The 9,878-nt window shown below is 34.9% G+C and overlaps 1 long non-coding RNA gene across 1 annotated transcript in view; it reads left to right on the top strand.

The window, feature by feature from the left end:
- Positions 1 to 7,477, top strand: part of LOC107569243 (uncharacterized) — a 14,852-nt gene extending 7,375 nt beyond the window's left edge. Inside the window, exon 3 of the long non-coding RNA XR_001606879.1 lies at positions 7,404 to 7,477. This is a non-coding gene — a long non-coding RNA (uncharacterized lncRNA). The remainder of the gene's footprint in view (positions 1 to 7,403) is intronic.
- Positions 7,478 to 9,878: the final 2,401 nt, after the last annotated feature.

Below are 9,878 nucleotides of genomic sequence, written 5' to 3'. Positions count from 1 at the left end.
CAAGGTAACACCAAAACAAAAAAATTTCAAGAATACCAATGTTCCACTTAAAACAATGAGATTTAAAACAACAATGCTCTTACACTTTAAACCAGTCCATCGATTAAAGAGTATCAAGAAGGGAACATTTTTTGTTTGTTTGTTTTCTGTCTTACCGCAGCCACTTGCTCGTGAAGGAGTGAACTCTTACGGTGCAAGAGTCTGACCCGACTCCAATAAACAGACGCTGTATCACTTCAAATGTGAATTTTAATTCCTTTGGGTAGTCGAGGTTTAATGCGTACACCAGGCCCATCAGGTTCAGAAAAGCATTAGTTACATCACTCAGATAATGCATTACCACTTTGCATTCCTCAAGCACGAGGGCAACGTCATTGTAGAACGCTGGGAGAGGTCCACAACCACTAGGATCCCAATCACCACACCCATGATCACATCATCTTCACGGTCACTGGGCTTTATAGAATGTAAACAAAATTTGCAGGTGTTTTGAGTTGATTAGCTGATTGGCATGTCACCATATTTTAATTTGTTGAGATAGTGAATTGGTGGGTTTTTGTTAAATGTGAGCCAAAATCATCACAATTAAAAGAACCAAAGACTTAAACTACTTCAGTCTGTGTGCATTGAATTTAATTAATACACGAGTTTCACAATTTGAGTTGAATTACTGAAATAAATTAACTTTTCCACGACATTCTAATTTATTGAGATGCACCTGTACTGTATTCCACCAGAGGTGACTGCGGCTGCAATGCATCGTCATTTGGATTAATTTTGGTACTGCTTTTGACATTTTTGTAATAAATGATTGTAATTGCATTTATCTGTCTGTCATGTTTTGCTTATACTGTACAGAAATAGTTATGTTTAGGTTTAGAGGTAGGAATGGGATATGAGAAAATATAATGCTATATTGTTATTAAAATGTTTTTTTTTCAGCATATTTCATTCAATTGCATTTTGTATCCTTTTTTATTCGCTATAAAATGGGTAGGTTACGGTTTGGGGGTAGGTTAAGGGGTCTAAAATCTAAATCCCCCTGCATCGCAACCCAGTTCTGATGGGGCTTACAGTAACCCTCCTTCGCATCACTACCAAATAAATCTCACACCCTGATATTCATATTATTATAGAACAGTCACAAGCCTGTTATAGGACTTGTTATCTTCCTCACCCCTGGGGGCAGTAGAGAGCAACATGTTTTTGTATAAGTCAAGTCATATGGTAGAAGGAGTGGATGTGGCATGCAAAAGCTAAAGCATGGCCTTGCCATATGCTTCTTGAGTCCTTGTTGGGAAACTTGTGTTTTAATGCTCAACTGAAAGTAAGTGATGTTATATTGAGTATGAAATGTGTCTAACTTATTTGCTCTTTTGGTTTTGCAAGTGTCTGAATTATAATATTTGGACTGTTTGTTTATTATGGCTTCTTTGATTTTTGTAGAAGGATTTTTGTGTGTGTTACCTGGAGGATTATGGTCTCTGACCATACATAGTCTTCTCTTCAATTCTTCAGGCAAATATCACCTTTGTACAGCTGTTCCATGACCTTTGAGGCTTGAGTACAGCATGAAAAGGAATTAAGATATTGAATTGACTGGAGAATTTGGATGGAGGATCCACTGGACATTGTGAGAACTTGGAATTCAGATAAGACTTTATTCAGTCCATTGCAGCTAATTCATCATTCATGGACATTCATGATCTGTCTTCAATTCTATTTACATTTTGGTTCTCTCTGTGTTTTGATTTGATGAGAATTGTGTTTTGATTTGATGAGAATAATGTTGCTATGCTTGATTGATACTAAATGTAAATATGATATTCTGCATTCAATGAGAGTTTCTGAGTTGTTTTACGCTTTGTTAAATGGATTATGTTATTGCAGTAGGTTACCTTTTGCAAATAAGTTGTATGACTAGTTTTGGGTTTAGTTCAATCAGAAACGGTTATATAAATGGCGCCCAAACAGGGACCCTATTGCATTTAGTGTTTATTGTTTGTTTAACCTTATAGAAAATGGCAACTCAGAATCGGCATATTGAGACAGATGTTGAGTGCGAACCTGATCCCAAGCTTTACTTTAAAAAAACGTGGACGGTGAGCACCAACAAAACAAGCCTAAATTCACATTATAGATATCACAAATCAGGGTATACTTACCCATTCCATTATCTGCGGGCTCCTTCCTCTTTTCTTGCATTCCATGATCAGACAGCAACTTCTCGACTCGTGCAGAAAATGGCGGCTGGCGCGACTCTCAAGTTCGTTAAAGTAGTACGTCATCATGACGTTAAGTTTCTGGCACATGCGCATCACACAGAAAATTGATAGAACTTATGCTTTGTTGTTATATGAACATGTTATTTAAAGTTTTCCATTTCCCTTCAAGTTGAGGTTGTTATAACTCATCCTATTGTGTAGTGAGACACTTAAAATTGACAGGACATGATTTTACTTGTCCACCTGACTAAAACTCAGAATAATTTTTTACAGTGTATCGACTCTGGAGAGGAAAGAGTTGTTGAGTTTGTTGATAACCTTTCTTTTCCACCACCTCCACCACTCGAAATGGAAGAAAGACCAGAGTTCAACTCTTTATCTTCTGTTATGGACAGTTTGGAACAGCTAGAGGAGAGACTCACAAATATGGAAAAAAGGACTGGAAGAATGTAATAAAAGCCGGGTGAAGGTTTTTCTCAGGCAGAAGTGGAGAGTAGATGTAAGAAAATAGAAGACAGACTAACCTATCGAATGGAGAGGGAATGTTCTAGAATTCAGCAAAAACTTGAACTTAGTATCCAAGGCTTAGGTCGCTCAATGATAGATTGTTTAAAACGAAGAGACACCCAGATTGACAATAAGTTCAAATCTCTCATCCCTCTGAAGTCAACTCCAATTCGTCCAAACCTACGCTCCATCCCGCTGCCCTCAGTTTCCCAATTCAATAACCAAACCTATCAAGTTACACTCAGTTGTCTGGTTCTGGAAGCCTTTCGGCAGTTTCACCTGTAAAGATAGAGTTCCCAAACTTTAATAGCAGTGAAGATGATGATCCTGTTTCATTTATTGAGAGATGTGAGGAATATCTAGCCATTTGACCCTTGTCTGACTATGAAATACTAGCTTCCCTTACCTCTGTTTTAAAGAACACTGCAAAAGATTGGTGGAAACAATTTAAGAAATTCTTCCTACATTCATTTTTGAATGAAGACTATGAGGATGAAACAGCTAGAAGGCTCTTAGAGCGAAAACAAGGTGCACAAGAGAGCATATGAGATTTTGCTTTTTACTACAGAGCCCTCTGTTTAAAATGGAAAAAGGATATGTCAGAAAAAGAGATTTTGCAGTCCATTCTTAGAAATTTTAACCCACGGTTAGCCAGCCTACTTAGAGGAACAGTACGAAATGTTGGTGAATTAGTAAGAATTGGAACACAAATTGAGAAAGATTTGGAGGAATCAAAAATATATTGGAATAATGTTAAATCTGAGGCTCAAAGAAAGAAGTCACAACTTAACTGAGAAACAGTTCCTAAACCTCCCCATGCTAACACAAGAGTAATGCAATCAGTCCAAAGTACTCCAATACAAGATCCGAACATGATTACCTTCCCTATCCTGCTGAGAAATAGAGTCTGGAGGAAGGGTGGAGAAGCTCATAGCCCAAGTTGCTTGAAGTCCAGTGTTAAGTTTCCACAGTCTGTGATGATTTGGGGTGCAATGTTATCTGCTGGTGTTGGTCCATTGTGTTTTTTGAAAACCAACGTCACTGCACCCGTTTACCAAGAAATTTTGGAGCACTTCATGGTTCCTTCTGCTAACCAGCTTTCTGAAGATGCTGATTTCATTTTCCATCAGGATTTGGCACCTGCCCACACTGCCAAAAGCACCAAAAGTTGGTTAAATGACCATGGTGTTGGTGTGCTTGACTGGCCAGCAAACTTACCAGACCTGAGCCCCATAGAGAATCTATGGGGTATTGTCAAGAGGAAAATGAGAAACAAGAGACCAAAAAATGCAGATGAGCTGAAGGCCACTGTCAAAGAAACCTGGGATTCCACACCACATCAGCAGTGCCACAAACTGATCACCTCCATGCCACGCCGAATTGAGGCAGTAATTAAAGCAAAAGGAGCCCCTACCAAGTATTGAGTACATGTACAGTAAATGAACATACTTTCCAGAAGGCCAACAATTCACTAAAAAAAATTTTTTATTGGTCTTATGAAGTATTCTAATTTGTTGAGATTTGTTGTGAATTGGTGGGTTTTTGTTAAATGTGAGCCAAAATTATCACAATTAAAAGAACCAAAGACTTAAACTACTTCAGTATGTGCATTGAATTTATTTAATACATGAGTTTCACAATTTGAGTTGAATTACTGAAATTAACTTTTCCATGACATTCTAATTTATTGAGATGCACCTGTATATATGTTTACATCACGGTGCATTTTTATCTCTTTTCACATTTCTCTGTTTTTATGACTAACTGAAAATAAACCATTTTTACTTTTATTTCAGAGTTAAATGAGGAGAATGAAGAATTGAGTGAATCTGAGGAGAGAAATCATGTCAAAAGTAGAGAAAAACCTTTGAGTTGCTCTGAAACTAAACAAAGATTTAAAGAAAAGAAGAGCCAATAAATCTTTCACCTGCACTCTGTGTGGAACGAGTTTGACAAGCAAACCAAATCTTGAGCATCATATGAGAGTTCCCACTGGAGAGAAACCATACACTTGTGATCAGTGCGCAAGAGTTTCACTCAATCATCAACCCTTAAGAGACACATTAATATCCACACTGGAGAGAAACTGTATGCATGTGATCAGTGCGGCAAAACATTTTTGAGTTCTTCATACCCGAAGAAACCCCTGAGAGTTCATATAAAGGAGAAGCTACATTCATTTTATTTGTGTGGAAAGAGTTTTTCATGTTTACAGTATTTGAAAGAACATCAGAAAATACATACTGCTGTGAGAGAGTACATGTGCTTTGATTGTGAAAAGACTTTTACTACAGCTGCACATTGAAACAGCATGAGATGATTCACACTGGAGAGAAACCGTATAAGTGTTCACATTGTGACAAGAGATTCAGTCGGTCAATACATCTGAAAACACACGAGAGGATCCACACTGGAGAGAAACCGTATCACTGCACTACATGTGGGAAGTGTTTCAATAATTCATCTGCTCTACACAGTCATACAAAAAACATTCACAGTAAGTAGATCATCTTCAGATCTGATGATGTGTCCTTAACAAATCCTCATCAAACGTAATTTATTCCAAGTGCGCTCTTTTATCTGGGTCATGAACGATGCCCCATTCACGAATGAATCTCTCTTTTTGAGTCGATTCTGTTCAAGGTCTTGAACAAAGAAGCCTGCAAAGCGGTGTGCATTTGTTCATGAATCACTTTGAATGATTTGTTCAGTTCCCTGCACGCACTGAATCATCTGAAGGTGATTCTCATTCATACCTGGAAATTTAAGAACAGGGAGAACATAAAGACCTTCAGACAATTGAAGCCAAATCTGCAAATTCTGCTGTTGGCCTGCGCTGAGGATCTTTATTAGCTGAACACTGTGTGTGCCGTCTGTGAACGACTCCACAGGAATACATTTGATTTAATTTAGGTGATGTTTTGTAGTAGTGGTATAAGAAGCTTTCATGTGAAATGTGTAAAGTGAAATGAATGAAAGGTGTTGATCTCGCAATTTCATTTATGGTAGATTTGCTTTATTACATTGCATCAAATTTCTTTTTGAGCGCAGTCTGCAGTGTTGTGCATTATAACCAATCACAGAGAAAATGCAGAACTCAGTTTGAGACTGAAGTAATGGAGCGCTGTATTTCTTAAAGTTATTAATTCCCAGTTTGAATAGCCGTTGTGTTTCTTATGCTGCAGAAATAACAATAAGTCTTCATTGTCTAATCTGTAAAATGGAATTCTTAAACCGTTCATGCTTTTCCCCTTGAAACAACACAGATACAATTCAATCATTCATATGCTATAAAATGGATGAAATTTTTTTTTTAATGATACAAAAGAGCTTGTTTTTATTAATTAAAAGCAAGACTTGATAATACCTCATATCAAAGCAAGTTTTTTTTTATTTTTTCAAGGACTCGTAAGGTTTCAAGACTGGCCAATGATGGAGTTTACATTCAACACAAAGTCATATTTTTGTGGTTTGGGGTATCATATGAGTTCTGATCACTTTTGATCATTTGCTAAGATGTTTAAATGTGACTATTAAGATCCTGGTGAATGTAAATGGATAGAGGTAACAGTTATATGAACAAATAAATCAGTTGTTTTTAAAAGTTACCGTGCTACTATAAGAGATGCACAGCAGACACATACTGTACTGAGATGAGAAAAAATGGATCATTTATGTTTCAATGATACATCAAAATACTTAAATATGAATCTTGATTAAAAGCTTTAGAAACAGTAACATACTCACTGTCTGTTGTGTTTGTTTTAATACAGTGATTGACAATGTATTTGAGTGTTAAAATGACTACAAATTCAGGTTTTCATCACCAACATCAGATCTGTCAGGTCTGTCTCCTCCGTCAGATGAATATTTTGATCATAATTGATTATGATATTTTATATTTGTTGAGGAATTGTTGGTCACATGTGAAAGTGTAATATTTCTGCTAACATGATAATGTGTTTTGAAATGTTAAAAATACCTTGATCTCTGTTAAAGATAAAGTTAAATTTATATTACACAGTCCAAGGTAAAAATCATATTTTCATAAAAGAGAAAAGTTAGGATGTTGAATCAAGGCATAGCTCTGTAGCTTAATACATGTAAGATTAATGAATAAATTAAGACGCAAATGTAGTTTCATTTGTCTGAGTACAAGGTTTTATTTTTTCAATATTGCACCCTGTTTTGTCCCACTTCCCAAGAATCAGTGATTTGCAAGTCCAGGGAACAGACACAGTTTCTACATGATCTCTAGGTGAAAGAGTCTCTATGTAAATACAGAAAAGTCCTGAGTAAACAGGAAACAACATTTTTTGTTAAAGTTTGTATCTCTCATAAACTTTTTTTTTCACCTTGTGAAAAGGTTGTGATAACGTGAAAAAACCCCGACATTTGTCGTAATAAAATGGGTCAGACAAAACCGTCTTGTTTTCACAACATTGCAGAAACGTTTTTATAACGTTTTATCACGTTCGCATGTTTCCTTCCAACGTTTTAAAAACGTAGGCTAATTCATACAAGACGATGATGAAAATTGTATACATGTGTTTTAACGTGTACCTACCAATTTAACATACTCTAAAGCCCCATTCACACTGCCAGCGACAAAGCGACATGCTCCCATTCATTTTTTTAATAGTAAATAAACAAATGTACATACAAAAATAGGCATTGAACAAACAATATTAACAATTAACAATTCTCAAATGCAGACATAGTTGCAATTACAATATGTAACAGTGAAGTTTTACATTAAACGTACAATTATGAAGGGCAATGAAAAACAAAGAAGGATAAAAAATAATAATTAAATAAGTTAAAATAAAAAATAATAGTAAAAGCATTTATAGAATAGTAAGTTCATACAAGGGGTAGCAAGGAGTTATAGGGCGCTTAGCTCACTGAAGAAACTGGCAACTGTAGTAGCTTTTTCATTTGAAAGGGCATCAAGAGAAGCAGCACAAATTTTAAGTTCATTAGAAAAGTGAGGAAAGGATGAAGGCGTTTATTTAGCAACTTCAAAAAGGTTGTTAATCAAGTAATGTTGTGAACAATCTTTCTTAAGCACACCAAACTTAATTTGTTTGTATTCAAGGGGATTTACACATGTAACTATACATTACATTTTACTGCACAATTGAGTCAAAAACAACTTTGAGTTTGAGAAATTCTTGACAAAAATTGACAAATTAGAAATTTTGATTTGAGAAATTCTTTAGATGTATATGTCATTTATTATTTTAAAATGAAGTTCTTTCACTTTAAGGAGACTTGGAAAGGTAAGATAATTAATTCTCATTTCCTTCACCTCTTTGGGATTAAAATCTTTGAAAACATAATGTCGTTTAATTCTATTTGGATGAAGTTTATCAATGAAGACACTTCTAATATATTTGTTGTTACATTTATGATCTCTAATAAACAATTCACCCAGACAAGGAGATGGGAGAGAGAATGTCACAGAATAAATCCCTTTTAGTAATAATGCCATGTTTTTTGGTATGGCATTTACAACATTGTAAAACTCTTTAGGATGACATACAAATCCATGTTTTAAACAAAAATCATTGTAATTGATAACATTACCATAGTTGTCCATCATGTCCAATAGGGACATTTTTTTATATTGAAACCAGTTTTCATAAAATAAAGATTTGTTATGGTGCAAAATAAAACGATTGTTCCAAATACAAGTTTTGTGTGAACTAAAGTTGTGAGAAAATGCTAATTTCCAACACATGATAACTTGTTGATGGAATGCAGACAATTTAAGAGGTAATTTGGACAAATCAAAGTCACATCTAATCAAAAATTCTGAGCCACCTACTTTCCCAAATATTGAAGAAGAGACAGTAAACCATAAGCAGTTTGTATTACAAAGAAATTATCTTAACCATTGAACCAAGTCAATAACATTTAACCCCCCTTCTTCGTAACTGTGAACTAAATAATTTTTGTTAATATAGTGGTGCTTATTTTTCCAAATAAAGTTAAATAATGCAATATTACATTATTTTAGTAAGTGAGGTGGGATAGCTAAAGAGGAGGCTGGATAAACAAACCTGGAGAGTAATTCCATTTTAGTCAATAAAACTCTCCCAAAAATTTAGATATCTCTTTGTATCCAGTTATTGAGAATAGGTTTTGCTTTTGAAAGATTTTTAACAAAATTTTCTTGGACACTTTGATTGCTATCTCTAGTAATAGTTATCCCCAAGTATTGTACACATGTTTTTATTGGTATGTTACATAAAGAGTCTAGTTCGCTGCCATGAATTGCAAGTAACTCACACTTGTTCAAGTTTAAGTGTATGCCTGATGCTTTGGAAAAGAGATTAACTAGTTGAATGGCTTTATCAATCTGAAATTGGTCCTTTAAAAAGATCACTGTATCGTCACTGTACTAATTTGTCTTCCAAATACACTGAGTCTATCAAAGTTGCTGTTTTTATCTATCAAGATAGCAAGCATTTCTACTGTTAAGATAAATAGAAAAGGGGAAATGGGACATCCTTGTGTTATTCCTCGTGAAATGTTGAATCTCTGGGATGTTCCAAATGAAAGGGATATATAACTATTAATGTCTTTATATAACGTTTTTATAAAATAAATGAATTTAATGCCAAAACCAAATTTTTCGAGGGAGCGAAATATGAAATTATGTTTGATCGTGTCAAATGCCTTTCTAAAATCTAAAAAGAGAATATAGCCATCATCCTCAATACATTCACGATAATCTAAAATATCTCAAATCAATCTGATGTTATTATGTATTGATCTTTCTTTTATAAAACCAGACTGTGAATCACTACTGTGAATTATTTGATTTATGTTTTTCTTGAGTCTATTGGAAAATATATGAGCTAGAATTTTATAATCACAGTTGAGTAAAGTGATGGGGCGAAGATTATCTATATGTCGTGCATCTTTACCTGGTTTGGGGATAAGAGTAATTAGACCTTGTTTCATAGTCGAAGATAGTGAATCATTTTGGATACATTCAAGAAAGGCTCGAAATAATAGTTCTCTCAAATCTTCCCTAAAGAATTTATAAAATTCGGAAGTGAGGCCATCAGGGCCTGGAGATTTCCCTGAAGATAATTTATCTATTGCTTTATCTAATTCCTCTATTTTGATGTCAGC

Source organism: Sinocyclocheilus grahami, unplaced genomic scaffold (genome assembly GCF_001515645.1).
Source record: "Sinocyclocheilus grahami isolate Dianchi unplaced genomic scaffold, SAMN03320097.WGS_v1.1 scaffold1325.1, whole genome shotgun sequence".
Taxonomy (NCBI): Eukaryota; Metazoa; Chordata; class Actinopteri; order Cypriniformes; family Cyprinidae; genus Sinocyclocheilus; species Sinocyclocheilus grahami.
This window is presented reverse-complemented; position numbering and strand designations above follow the sequence as displayed.